This window comes from Pan paniscus, chromosome 5, assembly GCF_029289425.2.
Source record: "Pan paniscus chromosome 5, NHGRI_mPanPan1-v2.0_pri, whole genome shotgun sequence".
NCBI lineage: Eukaryota > Metazoa > Chordata > Mammalia > Primates > Hominidae > Pan > Pan paniscus.
Window position 1 is genome coordinate 160,842,953 of NC_073254.2, and position 22,203 is coordinate 160,865,155.

A 22,203-nucleotide genomic window follows, 5' to 3' on the forward strand; every position below is an offset into this window, starting at 1 on the left:
TTCTGTGAAGAAAGTCATTGGTAGCTTGATGGGGATGGCATTGAATCTATAAATTACCTTGGGCAGTATGGCCATTTTCACGATATTGATTCTTCCTACAAATGAGCATGGAATGTTCTTCCATTTGTTTGTATCCTCTTTTATTTCATTGAGCAGTGGTTTGTAGTTCTCCTTGAAGAGGTCCTTCACGTCCCTTGTAAGTTGGATTCCTAGGTATTTTATTCTCTTTTAAGCAATTGTGAATGGGTGTTCACTCATGATTTGGCTCTTTGTTTGTCTGTTATTGGTGTATAAGAATGCTTGTGATTTTTGTACATTGATTTTTGTGTCCTGAGACTTTGCTGAAGTTGCTTATCAGCTTAAGGAGATTTTGGGCTGAGACAATGGGGTTTTCTAGATATACAATCATGTCATCTGCAAACAGGGACAGTTTGACTTCCTCTTTTCCCAATTGAATACTCTTTCTTTCTTTCTCCTGCCTAATTGCCCTGGCCAGAACTTCCAACACTATGTTGAATAGGAGTGGTGAGAGAGGGCATCCCTGTCTTGTGCCAGTTTTCAAAGGGAACGCTTCCAGTTTTTTCCCATTCAGTATGATATTGGCCATGGGTTTGTCATAGATAGCTCTTATCATTTTGAGATATGTCCCATCAATACCTAATTTATTGAGAGTTTTTAGCATGAGACCTAAAACCATAAAAACCCTAGAAGAAAACCTAGGCATTACCATTCAGGACATAGGCATGGGCAAGGACTTCATGCCTAAAACACCAAAAGCAATGGCAACAAAAGCCAAAATTGACAAATGGGATCTAATTAAACTCAAGAGCTTCTGCACAGCAAAAGAAACTACCATCAGAGTGAACAGACAACCTACAAAATGGGAGAAAATTTTCGCAACCTACTCATCTGACAAAGGGCTAATATCCAGAATCTACAATGAACTCAAACAAATTTGCAAGAAAAAAACAAACAACCCCATCAAAAAGTGGGCGAAGGACATGAACAGACACTTCTCAAAAGAAGACATTTATGCAGCCAAAAAACACATGAAAAAATGCTCACCATCACTGGCCATCAGAGAACTGCAAATCAAAACCACAATGAGATACCATCTCACACCAGTTGGAATGGCAATCATTAAAAAGTCAGGAAACAGCAGGTGCTTGAGAGGATGTGGAGAAATAGGAACATTTTTACACTGTTGGTGGGACTGTAAACTAGTTCAACCATTGTGGAAGTCAGTGTGGCGATTCCTCAGGGATCTAGAACTAGAAATACCATTTGACCCAGCCATCCCATTACTGGGTATATACCCAAAGGACTATAAATCATGCTGCTATAAAGACACATGCACACGTATGTTTATTGTGGCACTATTCACAATAGCAAAGACTTGGAACCAACCCAAATGTCCAACAATGATAGACTGGATTAAGAAAATGTGGCACATATACACCATGGAATACTATGCAGCCATAAAAAATGATGAGTTCATGTCCTTTGTAGGGACATGGATGAAATTGGAAATCATCATTCTCAGTAAACTATCGCAAGGACAAAAAACCAAACACCACATGTTCTCACTCACAGGTGGGAATTGAACAATGAGAACACATGGACACAGGAAGGGGAACATCATACTCTGGGGACTGTTGTGGGCTGGGGGGAGGGGGGAGGGATAGCATTAGGAGATATACCTAATGCTAAATGACGAGTTAATGGGTGCAGCACACCAGCATGGTACATGTATACATATGTAACTAACCTGCACATCGTGCACATGTACCCTAAAACTTAAAGTATAATAATAATAAAATTTAAAAAAAAATGCTAGTCACCGGAGCCACAACCCCTGAGTTATAATCTTGTTCTCTTTGGCTTATTAGCTGTGTGTCTTATTTTGCCCATTTATCAATCAAATTATTAATAAAGATTACTTCATAAAATTGTCAGTTATTGTCACTATTTTTTTTTTTTTTGAGGCAGAGTCTCACACTGTCGCCCAGGCTGGATTGCAGTGGCCTGATCTTGGCTCACTGCAAGCTCTGCCTCCCAGGTTCATGCCGTTCTCCTGCCTCAGCCTCCTGAGTAGCTGGGACTACAGGTGCTCGCCACCACTTCTGGCTAATTTTTTGTATTTTTAGTAGATACGTGGTTTCATCGTGTTAGCCAGGATGGTCTCGATCTCCTGACCTCGTGATCCGCCTGCCTTGGCCTCCCAAAGTGCTGGGATTACAGGCGTGAGCCACCAAGCCTGGCCTTATCACTGTTATTCTTTTTATATCTGTGGCACCCATCACTTCCACCCTTCATGATTCATTTAAGCCAAGTCAAATAAAAAACCTTTTAATATTTTGCTTTTATGTGAATTATTTCCTGATACAAATATTTATCAATTATCATTGCCATATTTTAAATGTCTTTTTATAAATATTTTTTAAGGTTTAGAAGGAACCAAAATATTAGTAAAAAATTGGGGTAAATTAGCAATTTAAAAGTGCTGTCATCTAAAGAAAAACAATTCTCTATTTTAAGGGAAATTTTATTTTAGAAGGTATTAATTATTCTGTGCTTATTGTACGTGCCTATCTGAAACTTTGCAGTATGTATAATATTATTAGCCTCATTTTGCAAATAAAAAACAGTCTTTGAGAGGTAAAGTAACTGGCCTAAGGTCATACAGATTAGTAAGTGGCAGCTAAAACTAGAGGCAGGCTTGCTACTTTCAGTCGTCAGAACCCTTTCCCATCAAGTTGCTTACAACATACCACAGGGTAATTCCAAAAGTAAAAGTACAGAATTATAAAAATGTATAGCCATGCATATAGTAATAATGTTAATTTAGGAATTTGCTATGGATGGAACTGTTGAAGCCCTAACCCCTAATGTGACTGCATCTGGACACAAGGCCTTTTGAGGTAATTAAGGTCATTTTGGTCTTAAGGTTGGGTTCTGATCTCCTAAGACTGGCGTCACTACAAGAAGAGACACCGGAGAGCTCTCTTTCTCTCCATCTCTTTTCCTCTCTCTCTTGCAAGCACTCCCGCCAGCGGCCCACAATATGAGGACGGTGAGAAGACTGTCACCTGCAAGCCATGAAGCGAGTCCTCACCAGAAATGGAGCCTGTCAGACCTTGGTCTGAGACTTCTAGCCTCTAGAACTTTCTGAAAATAAACTTCTGTTGTTTAAACCATCCACTGTATGGTATTTTCCCACAGCAGGTTGAGGTAATACAGAGCTTTACTGTCATCCTCAGAAGCATCAACTGGATTTGTATAAATTATGAAAAAGACCTGAAAATTTCACACAGATTAAATGCTTTCACTTATTTCTCAGCTTTATACTAGTGCTTTCTTTAGACTCTTCAAATTGCATGTCCTTCCTTATGTTCCCTGGGCATTGACTTATTAGTTCCTGGGTGAAATTTAACAAAGGCTATGCCACAGGTCTAGGATTAGTCATTTTCACAATCTTGGATATCTCAATAACTATGACTACATTCCCCTTAAGTATGAGTTCCTTAGAAAATCTGTTTTTATTATTTGGACATAGTGCCTGGTGATAATAGACAGCCTATGCTTTTTTGTCTTTCCCCTGAACTAGAATTCAAATGAAGGATATGCTAAACACAGCTGTTGCTGTGTATAATGACATTCAGTATGTGGATGCTGCATCCAGATTCCATTTTAAGGCAGCCATCTGTCCTTTAGCAGGCAAAATAACAGAAGATTTATACCTTAATAAAACCACACACATAAGTGCACCCTACACTCCTTCATGTGCCCTCCATGTAATTTCACATTCGTTAGTGAATTTTCTGTAGTATTTTTCTAGCTTTAAGACTATTTGAGGTGAAATTCTGGACCTGCTAAGCCTGAGCACAAGGGTTTTAGCATAATATATTTGGACTCATGATTTTCAGTAAATCTTCATAGATTGACATGAATGTCATGAAATTTAAAAGATTAAGAAACATTCCTTCTCTATTTTTCCAGGCCTGTACAGACTAATATTTGTTTAGCACTGCAGAGCTTATAAAACCTTCTCCCTTCTTATGTAATTTATATATCCAGACCTACCTGCGGAGTTGCTTAAGGTCAGAAAATCCATTAGCAAAGAAGCCAGGGCTCAAAATAATAGGTTATTTCTCCAAATTCCTTGGTTTTCTCATCACCCTGCACAGTCACCTATTAAGCTATGTACTGAATTATTCTATATTATTTTACTTAATTATAGATATTGATAATAATACTTTATTGAACCTTTATTTTGTGCCATGCATTTTTACTTTATATTTTGAATAAGTTATTCTGCTTAATCCTTACAATAACCTGATGATGTAGACACCATTTTAAAAAATATACTCTCTAATATAAGAAGTTATAGAAACAATTGTCTACATGCAGAATATATGCCCACATTCTTTCTCAAATACAAATGAACAGAATCACTTTATTTTTCTTTTTGTAGTAAAGAAAATTTAATAATTTTTTAAAGTTAGTGTAACAACTTTACTATGTTTTAAAAAGTAAAGTTTTAAAACTGTATAAACTCAGAACACTAATTTGTTTGCTAATTAATTTGCATTTCTAAATGATACTGTCCTCTTAACTTCCTGTTAACTCTAGTTAATATTTGACTTTTCTATTTGACTTTCATAATTCTGAAGCATAAAAGTATACAAATATTGGGTAGGAACTATTTTTCATCCTCCATATAATAAAACATTTCAACTAGTTGACCTTTTACTCAGTAAGTAATATTGAGTGTCTATCATGTGCTAGACACTGTTATGAGCACCAGAACTAAAGCAGAGAAAACACAGACCAAAAAACCTCCCCTCATACAGTGTCTTCTCTAGTGGAGTCATCGATTGTTTTCATGCATTACTATTCTCTTGTCATTGTATGAAAAGCTGGCATATCTTTCTGTTGGTGATCTGGAAGGTGATTGGGTCATTTATAAACATGTGTATTCTAGAGCCCTGCTACTCAAATTGTAACCTACAGACCACCAGCACTGACATCATTTTGTTAGAGATGCCAAACCTCAGGGCCCATAACAGATCTACTGAATACAAATCTACATTTAAACTAGATCCCAAGGTAATTTTTGTTCACACTGAAATTTAAGAAGTGCTACTGTATAGGTATTCGATAAATGTTTTCACCTGAGATATGTTTATCTCTAGGTGGTCTTCAAACCACCCTTTGTGATATACAAATGCATCAAAATGTGTCTTCAATTTGACCATAACACATTCAGTCTCTCTTACAGTTGCAAAGAGCTAACAACTAATAATTTTTTTATTGAATGAATAAAAAATGATCAAACAAATTTCACTTATACTATATATTTTTAGAGTAACTTCAATTAAGTTAGCAATTTTGAATTATGCAATTTATTACAATGGGGAACAATATACTCTGTTCACATAAAATCCTTTTTTTATCTATACACTGTAGAACCTGATATATAATGAATGCTAAAGCTGTCAAAAGTTAAGTATTCCCCTAAACTTAAAAATATAGACATCTATGTTACGTTCCTGTCTACCTGTATTTCTTGACATTGTTAAAAAAAAAAGGACAAGCTTTTTTTAAACTAATATATCACTGCTTCTACAGAAATTGACGTATAACCCACAGAAATATATTTGCTGTTTGCCTTACCTTTTGCACTCTACATACCAAGCAAACAAAATTTGCACACACTTGCACTAGCAGCTTTGCATCTATCTATTTTTAGGACAGACAGCTACATCTTTCTCTCTGCACTGCAGGGAAACTGAACATTTGTGGGAAAGTGTAGTGCATTAATCCTGTTTAATATTCCAGGACTCACACAATTAATTGTGTACTGAAAAGGCAGACTAATAAATTTTTCTTCTTCAAAACACAGTAAATAAGTTTGTTTAATTGTATTTTTCTCACAAACTGTTGTAAGATCAAATAGATAAATCAAATAAATTAAATTGTGAAAATGGCCAATGTTTGAATGTCATATTCTTTCCTTATTATATTTTTTCTTCCATGTGTAATTTGCTTATTGTAATCAATTTTTGAAAAGTTGAAAAAAAAGTGCAACAAAATGTATAAATTATATGTGTTCTATGATTCTGCACCATGAAAATATATGTAACTTTTTATCTGTGGCATGATTATGAAATCTTTTAAGTGTAAATTTTTTTAAACTTTTTATTTTGTGATAAATAAAGACCTAGAGAAGATAGCAAAGAGGGGAAAAGACAGTCCCATATATCCATCACCTGGTCCCATCTTAGCTTTCCCTAATACTAGCATCTTCATAACCATGGGACAATAATCACACTTAAGATACTGGCATTGATATACTGCTACTAATTAAGCCACAGACATTATTCAGATTTTCTCAGTTTTTCTACTTATGTGTTTCCTATTTTTATGTTTAGGATCAAATCTAAGCTATCATATTATGTATAGTTGGCAAGTATTCATTGTCTTCTCTAATTTGTGACATTTTCTCCATCTTTCTTTGTTTTTCATGGCCTGGCTTTTTTTTAAAGAATACTTGCAGTTGTGTAATTAAATGTCCTTCAATTTATTTTTGGCTGCTGTTTTCTCATATTAGATGTAGGGTATGCATTTTGGGGAAGCATAGCATAGAAATGACATGCCCTTCTCCTTCCCTTCTTCTTCTTTGTGTCAGGGAATACATGATAATCACTGTCTTACTACTGGTAATGTTAACCTTGATATCTTGGTAAAAGCAGCATCCATTAGCTTTCTTCCCTCCACTGTAGAGTTGCTTTTTTTAAACCTGCTGTACTCTATTTATTAGAAGTGAGAAAGTAAGTACACAGCCCATACCCAAAGACAGGGAAATCAAGCTCACCTCTTGAAGGAACCATAGAAGTCACCATATTAGCAAATATTTTAGAGAAGAAGCTTTGAGGACATGCAAATATCCTATTTCTTCTTAAAGTTTCTTAAGTTTCTTCCACTAATTCTAGCAGTCCTCTCTTGCATGCGGCATTGTTTACTGTGATGTTTTTGGGGTGATTTTTGTACTCCTTCACTCCTACATGTATTAGAATTCTTCTGCAAGTTAAAGTTGCTCCTTTCTCCTGACTTATTTATTGACTTATTTTCTTATATCGCTATAGATTCAAGAGAATTTTATTCTTTGAGTTATAATCCAAGACTGTCATTATGTACTTTATGGCTCAAATTGTTCCTGAGTTAATCTGTGGGAACTTTTTCCAGTTGACTTCTGTGTGGTGGTCCTCCTGCTCTTCTGCCTCCTTCTCCTCCTCCTCTTCCCCTTCCTCCTCCTCCTCCTCCATTGGCTTCTGGGTGATGGTCCTCCTGCTCCTCCTCCTTTCTCCTCCCTCTTTTCCCTCCCCTTTCTTCCTCCTCCCGTTCTCCTTCTCCTTCCCCTTCTCTCTCCTCTTTCTCCTTTTTCTCTCCTCTTGTCAATTAGTATATTTTTAAGATTCTACCTTACCTCCTGGCTTGGCAACTTGTTTTGGGTTTGTCTTGTCTTTCCCTGCTACAACCCTAGCACCAATAATTTCTCCAAGAAACCTTGGTTCAATTAATTAGAGAATTATATTTAGAAACTATAATATGGGTTCTAGGTGTTTTCTTTGCTGGTGGGGAGCCTGCTTCTAGGTTCTCCGTGTTTTGTACTAAGAAATGTATCTATGTATACTAAGTCATATATATACACATATCTGTGCCTATTTCTGTATCTATGCATATATTATAATAAATGTGTTCATACTGATATCTCCAAGTTCAACCCAGCACTACATCTATCATTCCCCTTTATTTACAACCTCTTTCTCCTACAGTAAAAAAATGTGGCTCACATTATCTATATTATATTTAAACATTTGTTCAACAATAATATGTTAAGTATAGTGGTTCAGAATTGCTGATCTATACCCTTTAGGCTATTTTTTTTCACAAAGGCACAGTATTTGGATACAATTATACTTGCCTTTTGTCTTATGGTATCTAGTAAAAAAAAAAAACCCACCATTTTATGAGTTACTTGAGGTAGCTTTTTTATTCTCCTCCTGCTTCACTGTGATTATATCACACATTAGCAATATAGTCAGATATATTGGCCAAAGTCTGTATTTCATATTAGGTTTCTCCTGTCAATTGGGTTTCTCAAAACTTTGTATACAGTAAAATTCACTCTTTTGGGTGGATAGTTCCGTATGTTTGACAAACGCATTGATATATGTGTCTACCACCACAATATCATACGGAATAACTTAATTATCTCCAAAAGGCTCTTGTGTTGCTTCTTTGTAGTCAACTCGTCTTCCCGCATTCAATTCTTAGCAATCACTGACTTGTTTTCTGTCTCTATAGTTTGCCTTTTCAGAATGTCATATAATTGAAATCATACAACTGGGGCTTGTTCCTTTCATGGTAAAATGCATTGAAAATGCATCCATGTTGTGTAAATCCATGTTAATTACTTTTTATAGCTGAGTAACATTCCACTGCATGGATGTGTCTACGTGTGTTAATCATTCATCTTTTGAAAGTCATTTGGGTTGTCCCCAGTTTCAGTTATGAATAAAACTCCTATAAATTATTGCATACAGACTTTTGGGTGAACATATTCACTAGGTTAATGTATTAGTCCATTTTCACACTGCTGATAAAAACATACCCAAGACTGGGTAATTTATAAAGAAAAAGAGGTTTAATGGACTCACAGTTGCACTTGGCTGGGGAGGCCTCACAGTCATGACAGAAGGCAAAAGACATGTCTTACATGGCTGCAGACAAGAGAAAATGAGAGCAAAGTGAATGGGGGAACCTGTTATAAAACCATCAGATCTCATGAGACTTATTCACTACCAGAACAGTATGGGGGAAACCACCCCCTCGATTCAATTATCTCCCACCGGGTCCCTCCCACAACATGTGGGAATTATGGGAGCTACAATTCAAGATGAGATTTGGGTGGGGACACAGACAAACCACATCAGTTAAATATCTTGTGGTGAAATTACTAAGTCTATGGTTAAGTGTATAACTTTATAACAACTATGAAAACCGCCAGTCTTTATTCCAAGGTGGCCATACCATTTCTGCATCCCTTGTGGCAACATATGAGAGTTCCACTTCTCAGCACCTTGAAAAGCTCTTATTTTCAGGTTGGTTTTTGTTCTTTTGGTTTTAGACATTATAATATATGAACAGTAATATTTCAATATGGTTTTAATTTCACTTTCCTTGAAGATTAATAACGTGGAGAATCTTTATGTTTATTTGCCATCCATATATGTTGTTTTGTGAAGAGTCTGTTCAGATTCTTGCAAGTAATGTCATAGGAATTGTTTGTTTTATAATGGTAAGTTCAACAATTTTTTATATTCTTTTAGCCTTTTCTAGAGAGAATTCCTTCATCAGGCATAAGGGCTGCAAATATTTCATCCCAGGTTTTGGCTTGTCTTTTCATTTTCATAATAGTATCTTTCACAGAGAAAAAGTTTTTAATTTTTATACAATCTGGCTTATCATTTTTAAGGATTCTTCTTTTACTTTCATATCTAAAATGTCTTTGCTGAACTCAAGGACATAAAGATTCCCCCTATGTTATCTTCTAAAATGTTTGTAGGTTTACATTTAGACCTATCTTTCATTTGAAATTAATATTGTACAAGATGTGACATAGGGTTTTTAAGGTTTTTGTTGCTCTTCACTGAATTACCTTTAGAACTTTACCAAAAACAAGTACATTTTTATTTGTGTAAGTCTATTTCTGGACTCTATGTTCTTTCTAATAATGAATGTGTCTATCCTTGTGCTGATATGTACCAAACTGTCTTGATTACTGTAGCTTTATAGGAAGTCTTAATATCAGAGATGACAAACCTCCAATTTTATTTTTCTTTTTTAATACTGTTTTGGCTCTGTCTTAATATAAATATATTATAACTAACATAAATGTTAGTGTCATGTTGTTATATTCACAATTTTGTTACTAGGATGTTAATTGGAATAGTATTAAATCCATAAGTAATATTAAGGAGAATTGACATCACCACATTTTCAATCCTCTAACTAATGAACAATTTACATCTCTTAATTTATTTGCCTGTTTAATTTTGTTAACTAGTGTTTCATAGTTAACACAGATAGTGTATTTTTTGTTAAACCGATAACTTTTCTATTTTGGTGTTATACTAAAAAGGTATTCTTTATTTCAAAATTTGATTATTCATTGCTAACATATGAGAATATAATAGACATTTATATTGACATTGTAACATAGAAAAGTGTATTTTATTTTTTCTTGCCTTATTGCATTTTCTAGGACTTCCAGTAAAATGTTTATAGGAATGGTAAGAAAGGAAAACATTGCTTTGTTCTCAAACTTGGGGTGGGGGACATTCATTATGTTAACATTAAGTATTATGCTAGCTATAGGCTTTTTGAAAATTTTATTAGCTTAATATCATTTTCTTTTCTTGATTAATAGTTTCTATTATGAATGGATATCAAATTTTGTCAAAGATTTTCTGCACCTATTAAGATTAGCATTCGGTTTATCTTCATTCATCTATTAACATGGTGAATACAATTACTAATTGCCAAATATTGAAGCAAACTTGTATTCCTAGATGAACCCAGTTGTTCATTATTTATTTTTAATTTTTTTATTTTTATTTTTATTTTTTGAGATGGAGTCTCACTCTATCCCCCAGGCTGGAGTGCAATGGCGGGATCTCTGCTCACTGCAACCTCCACCTCCCAGGCTCAAGCAATTCTTCCACCTCAGCCTCCCAAGTAGCTGGGATTACAGGGACCTGCCACCATGCCCGGCTAATTTTTGTATTTTTCATAGAGACAGGGTCTCACATGTTGGCCAGGCTGGTCTTGGAATCCTGACCTCAGGCGATCCACCCACCTCAGCCTCTCAAAGTGCTAGGATTACAGGCGTGAGCCTTCACACCTGGCCCACATTTTTTGACTTGGTCTAATAAAATTTCATTGAAGGTTTTGTCTATAGTCATTACAGATATTGGTATGTAGTTTTCTCATTTTGAAATGTCTTTTTCTGGTTTTGGTAATATGGTAATGGTGACCTGGTAAAAGGAGTGAGGGAGCATTTTCTCCTTGCCTGTTATATTAGAAGAGATTATGTAGAATTAGTATTGTTTCTTCATTACATGTTTGGTAGAACTCACCAATATAACCACCTACGTTTTCTCTTTTGGAAGGATTTTAATGAATAATTCAATGTATTTAAAGCACATATATAAAGTTATTCAGACTATTTATTTATCCTTGAGTATGTTTTGATAGTTGTGCCTTTCAAGGAATTTTCTTTTCACCTAAGTTGTCAAATGTCTGGGCAGTGTTGTTCTTAGTATTTCCTTTGTAATCAGCAGACATGATACTTGTTTTATTCACGATATTGTATCCTCTCTTTTGTCTTGGCTAAACTGGCAGGCTTATCAATTTTATTGATCTTTTCAAAAAACCAATGTTTGTTTTCATTGATTTTCTCTATTATTTTTCTGTGTTCAATTTCTTAGGTTTATGTGTACTACATTCATTTTCTATTTGCTTTAGGGTTGAATGGTGCTTTTTTTCTTTAGTTTTCTAAAAGAGTATTATATTTATTGATTTTCAAATGTTTCTTCTTTTCTAATATATGCATTTAATGATATAAATTTCCCTCTAAACACTGCTTTTACTGCATCTCACACATTTTGCTATGTTTTCATTTAGTTCAAAATATTTTTAACGATCTTGACACTTCTTCTTCAACCCATGAGTTAAGAGTGTGTTGTTCAATTATAAAATATTTTGCAGTGTTCTACCCATCTTTCTGTTACTGATTTATAATTTTATTCAATTATGACTAGAGAACATAGTTTGCAGATTTTTTTGTATTTTAAAATTTTTAGTTTGTTTTAGAGGTTAGAATGTTTTCTGTCCTGTGCATGTTCCCTGTGAGCTTCAAATTAATGTGATTTTTTTTGGTGTTTGATGGGTGAAGTGTTTTGTAAATATCAATTATGAAATGTTGGTTAATAGTGTTTTGAGGTCATCATACCCTAATTTTCAGCCTACTTCTTTATTAAATACTGAGATAGACATATTGCATTTTCTACCTATAATTTTGAATTTCTCTATTTCATCTTTCAGTTCCATTCTTGTCTCATATTTTTAAAACTCTTTAAAAATTTAAGATTGTTATGTCTCATTGGAGAATTGACCTTTTTATCATAAAGTAATGTTCCTTGTTACCTCTGATAATGTTTATTGTTTTGATGTTTACTTTGTTTGATATTAACATAGACACTCTAATTTTCTTCTTCTCCCTCTTCTTTTTTTTTTTTTGAGACAGGGCCTGCAGTAGTGTGATCATGGATCACTGCAGCCCCTACTTCCCAGGCTCAAGCTATCCTCCCATCTCAGCTTCCTAAATAGCTGGAACTACAAACATGTGCCACCACATCTAGCTATTTTTAAAAAAAATTTTTGTAGAGATTGGGTCTCACTATGTTGCCCAGGTTGGTCTTGAACTCCTGGGCCCAAGTGATCCTCCTGTCTCAGCATCCTAAAGTGCTAAGATTACAGGCACAAGCCACTACACCCGGCTATAATTCTATTTTTTATTATTTTGTGCATTATGTACCTTTTCTAATCCATTTGCTTTTCATATTTTTACATATTTATACTTAATATGGTTTTCCTGCTGAGAGCATATACTTGTGTCTTACATTTTTATCCCATTTGACAATGTTTTAATTTAAACTGGTGTGTTTAGAACATTTGTATTTAAAGTAAATTTGATATAGTTGGATTAAAATATACTAATCTGGTAGCTAATTTTTATTTGTTCCTTTGTTCATTGCTAGTTTTTTCTTCTTTTCTCACTTTTACAGATTGAGCATTAAGAAATTCTAGCTTACTTTGCTCTTTTGGCTTACAGTACTTTAAATCAGATTTAGTAAATTTATTAGGGTTTATAATATGCATTTTAAATTAATCTGATTCTATGTTTCTATAACATTGCACATGTACGGGTTAAAGACCTTACAATAAATTTTTTCAATCACCCTCCTCTTTGTGATGTCATTGTCAAATATTTAAATTTTACTTGTGCTATAAACATAGAGTACATCATTTCTGTTTTTTTCTCAGTTTTTGTTTGTCTAGGACAATATTTATTTCTCCCCTTTTTTGAAAAACACATTTTTGCTGGACACAGAAGTTAGGTCTGAGCGTGTGTGTGTGTGTGTTCATTTAGCACGTTTAAAATGACACTTCATTGTCTTCTTGGTTGTGTGGAACGTTTGAGAAGTGTGCTGTTATTTTTAACACTGCTTTTATGTAGGAAATATGTCTTTTTCTGAATGCCTAAGAGATGTTCTATTTGTCTTTGACCTTTGGCAGTTTCAACATGGCACAACTAGGAGAGGTTTTTGTTTGTGTTTTTGCTGTTGTTTTATTTGTTTTTATTCTGCTCGGTGTCCTGAGCTTCTTGAATCTGTCGTTTGGTGTCTGGAACTGATTTTGCAAAATTCTCAAAGTGTAATTGTTTTCAGCCCTTTCTGTCTTTCTTCTCTTTCTGGGTGTCAACTATGTGTATGTTAGTATATATAATATTGTCCTACAACTTTTCCTCTTTGCTTTTTTCTTTTTCCTTCTCTCTTTTCACTCTTTGTGTTTTATTTTCAGCAATTTCTATTAGGGTTATCCTCAGGTTTACTGACTTTTCTCTTGATTGTGTTGAATCTACTAATGAGTGCTTCAAAGCCATTCTTCATCCCTGTTACTGTGCTTTGACTTCTAGAATCTTCATTTGCTTCTTTCTTATAGTCAATTGATTGCTGAAAGTATCCTTCTGGTCTTTCATACTTTATTCCACTTTTATTAAAGCTTTTAATATGTTAATCACAGTTACATTACATTCTCCTTCTGATTGTTCCAACATTTTGTCATATATTAATCCTGTAATTATTTATTTCACTCATTAGAGTGTTATTTGTTATTTGTTGTCTTTTCATAGGCCTCTGAATTTTTAGTTGACAGTCAGATATCTTGTATGGGAATTTAGAGACTGAGCATTTGATGTTTAAAGCATACTTCTTCTGCTAAACCTTTATTATACTTGTTTGCATTAACATTTCAGGAATTGGGCTGAGTTTAAAGTTTGTTGTTGTTATGTGTATTCTGAGTAGAACACAGGCTAAAGGTAATTTACTTAATCATATAATTTCATTTCAATTACTGTTGTATATAGTATGATTTATTTCAAATTATTAAGATTTATGCAAACTGCTTTCTTTTCTTTTGTGAAGGATGTTATCTTTGTAAGTGTACAAAATGTGTTTCTGAGTGAGTACCTTTGGGGGTGTTCACAATGTAGATTTTGTACTTATCCTGAGATATCTGAAACAATCATACTAAGTTACTGTATTCAGATAAAATAGGTCCACCAAAAATTTAACTGTTATACTTTATTTATGACATTACACAATTTTCTAGTAGGTAATTTGAATGCTTATGATTCATGTCCTACAGGAAAATATTTAAATGTAAGAAAATATTTTAAAATAATTTAAGTCAATTAGTCTATAATGCACAAAGCAAAACCTTCTTTATATACCTAAATTAGCCAATATTTTATTAAACTGTCATAGAATAATAGCCTATACCATTATGTCAGTTGTAAAAATCTAATTTTGCCTAAGAAATAAAATGTCTTTTAGAAAATGTATTTGACTATATCCTTGAATATGAAAATTATCTTGCTAAGTTTATTATTCTTTCAAAAAATTATCTTTATTTAAGAACTATTGTTAAATGTTTCCTAGGAGTGCTGTTAAAAAGTGATGGGAATTAAAAACAAATAATCCTCAGGGGTAGAATATTCAAAGAAGTAAGACATTAGCATACTTCACATTTTAATTGTTTTTTTGTTAAGTATTAGTGATTAGTGCCACTGAATCTGAATCTAGGTCAAAGCCTAAAAGGTTTCAGATGTAAAAGACAAAAGGGAAAAATAACTGAACTAATGTTTATTTAGATATCCCAAACATTTAATTTCTAAATATAATGAATGTCTATTAAAATGTATTTAAAATGGAGTAATGAAAAATGTAAAGAGAATTAAAACAATTTTACATTCTCCTTCATCACCAGTAACTTCCACCAATAACACACTATGCCCTGTATTTTGGACTGCCTTTAAAAAAATGTTTAACATTATTATGTTATGTGTTTACATGGACAATCAACAGTTTAGGCTGATTGACAGGTATGGCAATGCAAAACAAAACACTACATGATTCACACAATGCTTGTTTGCTATGGGTTCTACTTATTTTTCAGGCAATAGCTCTAGGCTAAATTTTGGCCAAGTTGAAGTTTGTTTTCAATTCCTTCATTTTCCTAGATACAGTTAAATAATAAAATTGTCTTTATAATCATAATTAATAATAATAACATATATTTTAAGCCCTGGAATTAAAAAACAATTAGCCCCAAATAATAAACTTTCATTGTTGAAACTACATAACAGTTTAAGACCAGAAATATTAGAGTCCTTTTCATTTTACCACATAGGATGGATCTACCTCTAATTAATATCATTGTAAATACAGTAATGCTGAAGTACTATTTTACACACGTGAAGACACTTCAAGATATCTTGGAATACAATTGTTTTTAGTTGAGACAAAAAAATTCATGTTTCAATACCATGTAGACAAAAACAGTTTACATAAACACAAACATTTACAGCCACAATAATGACAAAATAAATCAAACTAAATATTTTGTCCAAAGCTTTTGGTTTGGAGGATATTTTTGATAAAAATTCCAACTAAAAATTGCTTACTGTCAATAGAATCTTTTAAAAAGATTGTGAAAACTGGGTATATTTGAGTTTTATTCAATTTTATTAAAACACAATACTATTAGCTTTTTAAGGTAAGAATGCTAGTTGAAGTATAATTGCAAAAAGCCCAGAATGAATTTATCTGATAAGCAGTCTCCATATATAAACAGTTTGAGTAATAAAAAACAAAAACAATAGCTTAAAAGTATTGAAGTCTTAGTATAGTATACTAGAGAGAAGTCCATTGGTTACATTTTGGGGTTTTAAAGAAATAGTATCACAATGATAATTTTTCTTTAGAAAGCAGTATTTGTCAAGCACAAGTGAATAATTATAATTAACATTTGTCATGTCATATTTTTCAGAATTAAATATAAGATTGAGCTGACCTTTGAACAAAAACAAGCACATAAACAAAACCATTTAGAGCCTCACAGATGAATAATCCACAGAAAAGAATGATGCTGATATTCCTGATCAGAATGCCACTATAAATCCAAAGGATGCATATCCTGAACTGAATACAGAGATCACGGCAACTGTCAACCAAATAAACTAAATGGCAGTGGTATGCAAGACGGGGAATGGGTTGTGTTGTGGGTGATGGGGATATAGGAATGAACAAGACAAACAGTAAACTTGTCTTTAATAAGCTTATATTCTAATGGCAGGAAACTAAATTATCAAAGAAACTATTCAATCATTTTAGGTACAGTGTACCATGACAGGCACAAATAGGATAATGTGTTAGAGAGAGACTCAACGAATGAGAAGCAGCTTGAACTAGGGAATGAACAAGATTCTTCTAGGAACTGATGAGTTTGATCTAAATGACAAGAAGAAAACACTCATGAAACTGTTGCAGGACTTTCCTTAGTTCGGCTAAAGACAGATTTCTTCTCCATTCCACAGCCATGAAAATTTAGGCTTGCAGACGGTTTAAAGGGTGAGCTAAGCAGGGTTTTATTGGGTGAAAAGGGGAAAAAAGAGTGGGGGAAACAGGGATCCTCAGCAAGGCCAGAGTCCCCTGCTAGAGAATTTCCCACTTGCTGTTGGAATCCCTGGTTTCCAGGGAAGGAAGAGGAGGGGCCAGGCAGGCCATGCTGCAAAGGGCGTGAACTTCCCGAGGCTCCACCTCAGTGGGTAGGATGGCTGGAGTTTCTCCAAGGAGCTGGAGTTTCTCTGAGGACCCCCTCCCACCTGGCTGTCTCACTTCCCCCTCTAAAGAAGTACATCTAACTGCCATTAGATTAAGGATAAGGATGAAGACTGATCTTAACTGCTTCCTGCTGACAGGGGGCACTGTTTTGGGGAAATGGGTCAGAGTTTTCCTAGAGGCCTATTTAAGGGTTCCCAGCAGGAGAGGTCATTGTCAGAGCCTCTGGTTGCATGACTGCTTGGAATCTGATGGCCTGAAGGCAAGAACAGACAAACTGGGTTATTAGAAAACGTATCAAAATGAAACAAGGGGAGGGCTAACGACAGCTCTAAAATTCTGAGGTATTTTACCAGTTTACACAGGGAGAGAGAGGCCAAAAGCACAACTGGTAAAACAAAACAAAACAAACAAACAAACAAAAACTTTACTCTTTTGCTGTTGCCTTGGGCTTTTGGGTTTCGTCCCCTGACCTCAATCCTACGCCAACCAGTGTAAGTTTTGGGCAATTAACTCTTTCCAGTTTGGCAAATGCATCTGAGGGAAGTGTCTCATAGTACAGAAACATAATTGCCTATTAGTGAAAGGAGAACTGAGGAGGAGAAAGGAAAAAGAAGGCGTTTTTTTCAAAGGAGTCCTAGCGGTTCAGGATGCATTTGAAAGGGGTACAGACTGAAGATGAATGGCTACCCATCTAGAAAGAGGGGAGCAGCATCCCTGGTTCCCCTCTCTTCCTAGCAGATACACAGGGTACGTGAGGGAGAGAGAGAACAGTGTCCTCTTTCCATCTTCCATCCTTGCATCCCCGAGTTCCAGTGACCTTGGCAGGTCTCATCATGAGTGCCAAAGTGGCTTGCACCCATGAAGCAGGGAGGTCCTAGAGAATAGCAAGTATCTGCTCTCATCTATGTCTCTTTCCCACCTACTGTCAGTAGCCTTGGAGTTCCCTAGACTTCATTTATGCCATAGATATTAACGTGGCCTTTATCCATGAAACAGGAAGCTTGGGGTTGGCTTAATTGGCAGGAATCAGCCATGCTCACCTGCACTGTGTCTTGTAACCTCTGTTGTCATCTGCCTCTGGATCTTTTAGATCCAGTTTTCTTTCCTAGGGCTTTGACCTGAAGCTCAGAATTGAGTTTGGGACAAAAATGTGTCTTGGGGCAGTTGCATGGACTCCTTATCATAAGCTGAATGCTAAGCTGAAACTGTGGAACTGAGTCCTCCTCCAACAAGGGAGACAAAGGGATACTTTGTGACATAACCCAGATAACTGGTAGCTACAGTTATGCTTGCTAGGATTTGGGGGCATGGTGCTTTGCTTTGGTTAGTTCCCTTGGTCTTACTTTCCCAAAAAGGAAACCTCTGGGTGATGGGCACCCTATTTATTCCATCACCTGGAAGGATTTGCAGGATAATTGCTCAGAACTAGAATATTGATCCTCATTTTCACATTTCCCATCCTCTTGTTCATTCTGAGCTGCAGCCAGAGATTGCTGGTTGGTTCACAGGAACAAGCGGGGTTAGTCTAAAAATGTAGGTAAAAACTGAAAAACAACTGGTGAGTTTAGAATTGAATGATAATGTATGATAAATTTTGATACATGATTTCTCTCTTTCTAGTCCTCATGTTTGTTAATAAAAGGCATCATCATAGGACTGAGTGGTTTGCATTTAGTTTTATAGTTGGCCTGATTATCTGCATAAAGTGCAGCAAGAATAATCATTTCTACATAGGCCTTTTAGATTGGCTTTCATGGAATTCTGTTCCGCAAGGAATCTCAGATAAAACCTTTTAAAGCCAAGCATGGGTTTGTATCCTTAAATACTTGTGCATTGAGTGATCCTCTCCTCTTAAGGTCACAAGATAAACTTGGAGCTTCTAGACCTGTTAGAAAGTGACATTCTTTACTGACCACAGGTCAGGAACTCTGTACAGGGATTGTGCAGATGAAGGTATGAGGCCAGTCTCCCATGGGGCTTTTATTGGCTCTGTAAGTAGAGTTTGACTCCTTAAAGGGAAGCATACCCTTCCAGTCAAAGCCTTGGTAACCATTTTTTCCAATTGTGTCCTGTTGCAAAAGAAAAATAAATTCTTATTGCACTGATGCAAACAGCTATATTGCCATAAGTTAAGAGTACTCACAGATAGGTTCTAAATTCTGGAGGAACCAGGCAGAGAGAAACAAACATGCTCCAAATTTTGATCACAGGAGTATATACCTTATGTAATTATTAAAGGCCATAAATCGTTCAAAATAAGTTCACTTGACTCTGAAAAAACAAAACGAGGATCAGAAATATTCCAAGCAATGGTTCAAAAGGTTGCTTCAGCTTTCTAAGTTCAGTTCATTTAGTTAACTCTTGTTTTACTGGATATTCATGAACATTGCAGCTCTTCATGAATCCTATACATTTTCCTTTATGTCAATGTTAAAATGTCTAAAGTTATCAGAAACCTGATTGTCTCAAGTGCAATCAGAAATTATGTTTGAGAGCACCTGTCAGTGTCCTATAGCTCATTATAAACCATCTTTTGAAAAGGATTACAACATGACAACAGTTGCCTGTGAATAGCAAAATATCCACGTAGTTACAGTTAGAAACATGATTGACAAAGAAGTTTGGTTATCTCAGTGGTTTACAATAACTTAAACATAAAAACCTTAATTATAATTCATAGCATATACTCAGACATTAGAATTTTAGAAATCCCATACAATTTTGGCATGTATATTAGCATTATTCACCAAGACATAACCTAAAGAAGACTGAGCATCATTTTGGCAATTCCATGTACTTAAACATGTTAAATAATCCTATTTAACCTCCCTTTTCTGAACACTTCATGGGTCCTCTGAAGCATTCAAAAAGCCAGGTGCCAGAGAAGACAATTTTGAAACTGAAGTTTTATTTTGGGAAGGCTGTTAAATACTTAAGGTTTAAAACACTTGATATTATAAAATAGAATTTCAGATTATCGTAAGTTATTTTGCCAAAATCATGACTCAGAAATTTTAAAGAAACAAAGACCTTTTATAACCCTTTACAAATTTTGCCAAAGAGCAGATTAGAACCGTAGGAAAACCTTGTTATGCTTTTATTTCAATGCTCAATTTACAGAAAAACCGTATAATACCCTTTTTAAAATTTAGTCAATATGTTCACACAGAGAGTCTCTTCTGCAAGATTATTTTCCACAATTCTTCTACCACTTCTTTGAACTTTCAGCTTTTTCCTAAATTAACTCAAAACAATCCTTTGACCCTAGGCAAAGATTTTTATTTCCATCCCTTCTTATAACCTTTTACTAAAAAACACATTTTACTGTTCTTACACACCTTGCATGTAAATCTATTTTCAGTAGTTTCAATCACATGTTATAATGGTAACCCTTAACAATTGTTAACTTTAAGGTAAATCCTGGTAAGTTGCTTTAATTGTGCTAACTGGAGTCAATGTTTGCCTTCTTAGTTAAGGGTGCATTTAGTTTCATACTTCTCTAGGCCTTACCAATTGTGAAGCAGGCAAGACAGACAGTTCTCAAAACCCATGAAGCAGTTTGTAACCTCAAAACGCTTAGCAAACTTCCATCTAACCTGCATTTTCCCAGTAGTCTTCAGGGCTGTTTTTATTTCTGAAAGATATTTATTTCTGAAAGTCATGTGAACTGAAAGGTACCACAGCTTTTAACTTCCCTTAAAAAAATACTTGATCCAAACACTTCTTTCTTTAGGCCAAATTATTAGAGCTCTTTTTACAAACATCACACACAGTACTTACACAGCCAGCCAGAAGAAAACCCAGTCGCTGGGTGGGGCCCTATAAGAGACAGGGCTAGGAAAACATGCAGATATCTAATCTGAGAAGGCTCATTCCCTCAAGAGGGTTTATCAAACAAGAGGGATTGCCAAGCAGTTACTGGCCATGCCCCCAGGATGCAAAGCAAGATGGAGGCTGCAACCAAACCACACAGACACGCAAAGCACACCAGATTGGCCACAGCCCAAGACTAGCCCCACAAATCCTTTTTCACAACCAAAACTTTACAAAGTGTACAAACAGTGATAGCTGGATAGTTGGCGGGGAGCCTGGTTTAGTAAAAACATCTTCTAAAAGGGGAAAAAAAACCCTTTAAAGGTTAACTGCTGTTGGGTAGAAAAGGGAAAAGGGGAAGAAAAAAAAAGTTTAAAAATGCCTGGGGAAGAACCTCTTATTCTTATGCAACTGGTTCCTCCACCAGAGGTAAAGCTTAATTACTGTCTGATAAAGCTAAACCCTTTGGCCAGGAAAGGGGAAGGCTGCGGTGGCTTGTGGTTGGGAACCAGCCAGCCAGCTGTGTGGGACCCTTGGGCCATGCGTCCTAGCCCCAGCAGGGCAAGGAACTGCTGCTTAGCAATGGGTCCCAAAAAAGTAAGGAAAAGGCTATGAAAAGTCCCGGGAGCCACGGGGGTGGGGGCATGGTTCCCCCACCCTCAGAAGTCCGAGGATGTAAAGACTTAGAAACAACAGTGACAGATTTTGAGCCCCCATTTTACTCACCACTTTTGGAGCTCCCGTGCTGCACACCAAAATGTCACAGGACTTCAGGTAAACATGTGGTTCTTGTCCGTCCCATGGCCACAAAAATTTACGCTCACAGATGCTTTAAAGAGTGAGCAAAGCAGGGTTTTACTGGGTGAAAAGGGAATAAAAGGGGGAAACAGGGATCCCAAGGAAGGCCACGATCACCTACTAGAGGATTTCCTGCCTGCCATTGGAATCCCAGCTTCCACACAGGAAGAGGAGGGGCCAGGCTCCTCCTCCCTGCAAAGGGCATGAACTTCCCCAGGCTCCACCCCAGTGGGCACGCTGGCTGGAGTTTCTCTGAGGTCCCCCCTCCCACTTGGCTGTCTCAGAGTCAGGAGGAGGAGTGGTATGGGCAGAAAAAAATAGAAAGTGAAAAATATAAAAGAATTCCCTAATCTCTAAATGTTAATAAAGTTAGCAAAGTGAAGATTTCAGGTATTAAACTTGACTTAGTTTAAGATTAATTTAGTTTTATGTTTAAATCTCTTAGAAATATCTAATAATTTGTCACAGAAAATTTTTCTTACACATTATTTGGTTACCTTTAATAGTTCTAGGTATTCCAGCTCTATCAGGAATTTAGGCTTAAAATGTTTATTCTGAC

At 35.5% G+C, this 22,203-nt stretch overlaps 1 long non-coding RNA gene across 1 annotated transcript in view; it reads right to left on the reverse strand.

The window, feature by feature from the left end:
- The window catches only part of LOC129398058 (uncharacterized), a 52,558-nt gene extending 30,609 nt beyond the window's left edge, over nt 1-21,949 (reverse strand). Inside the window, exons 1-3 of the long non-coding RNA XR_010112525.1 lie at nt 21,573-21,949; nt 19,177-19,304; nt 8,724-8,786 (exon numbers count right to left, since the gene is read on the reverse strand). This is a non-coding gene — a long non-coding RNA (uncharacterized LOC129398058). The remainder of the gene's footprint in view (nt 1-8,723; nt 8,787-19,176; nt 19,305-21,572) is intronic.
- Nucleotides 21,950-22,203: the final 254 nt, after the last annotated feature.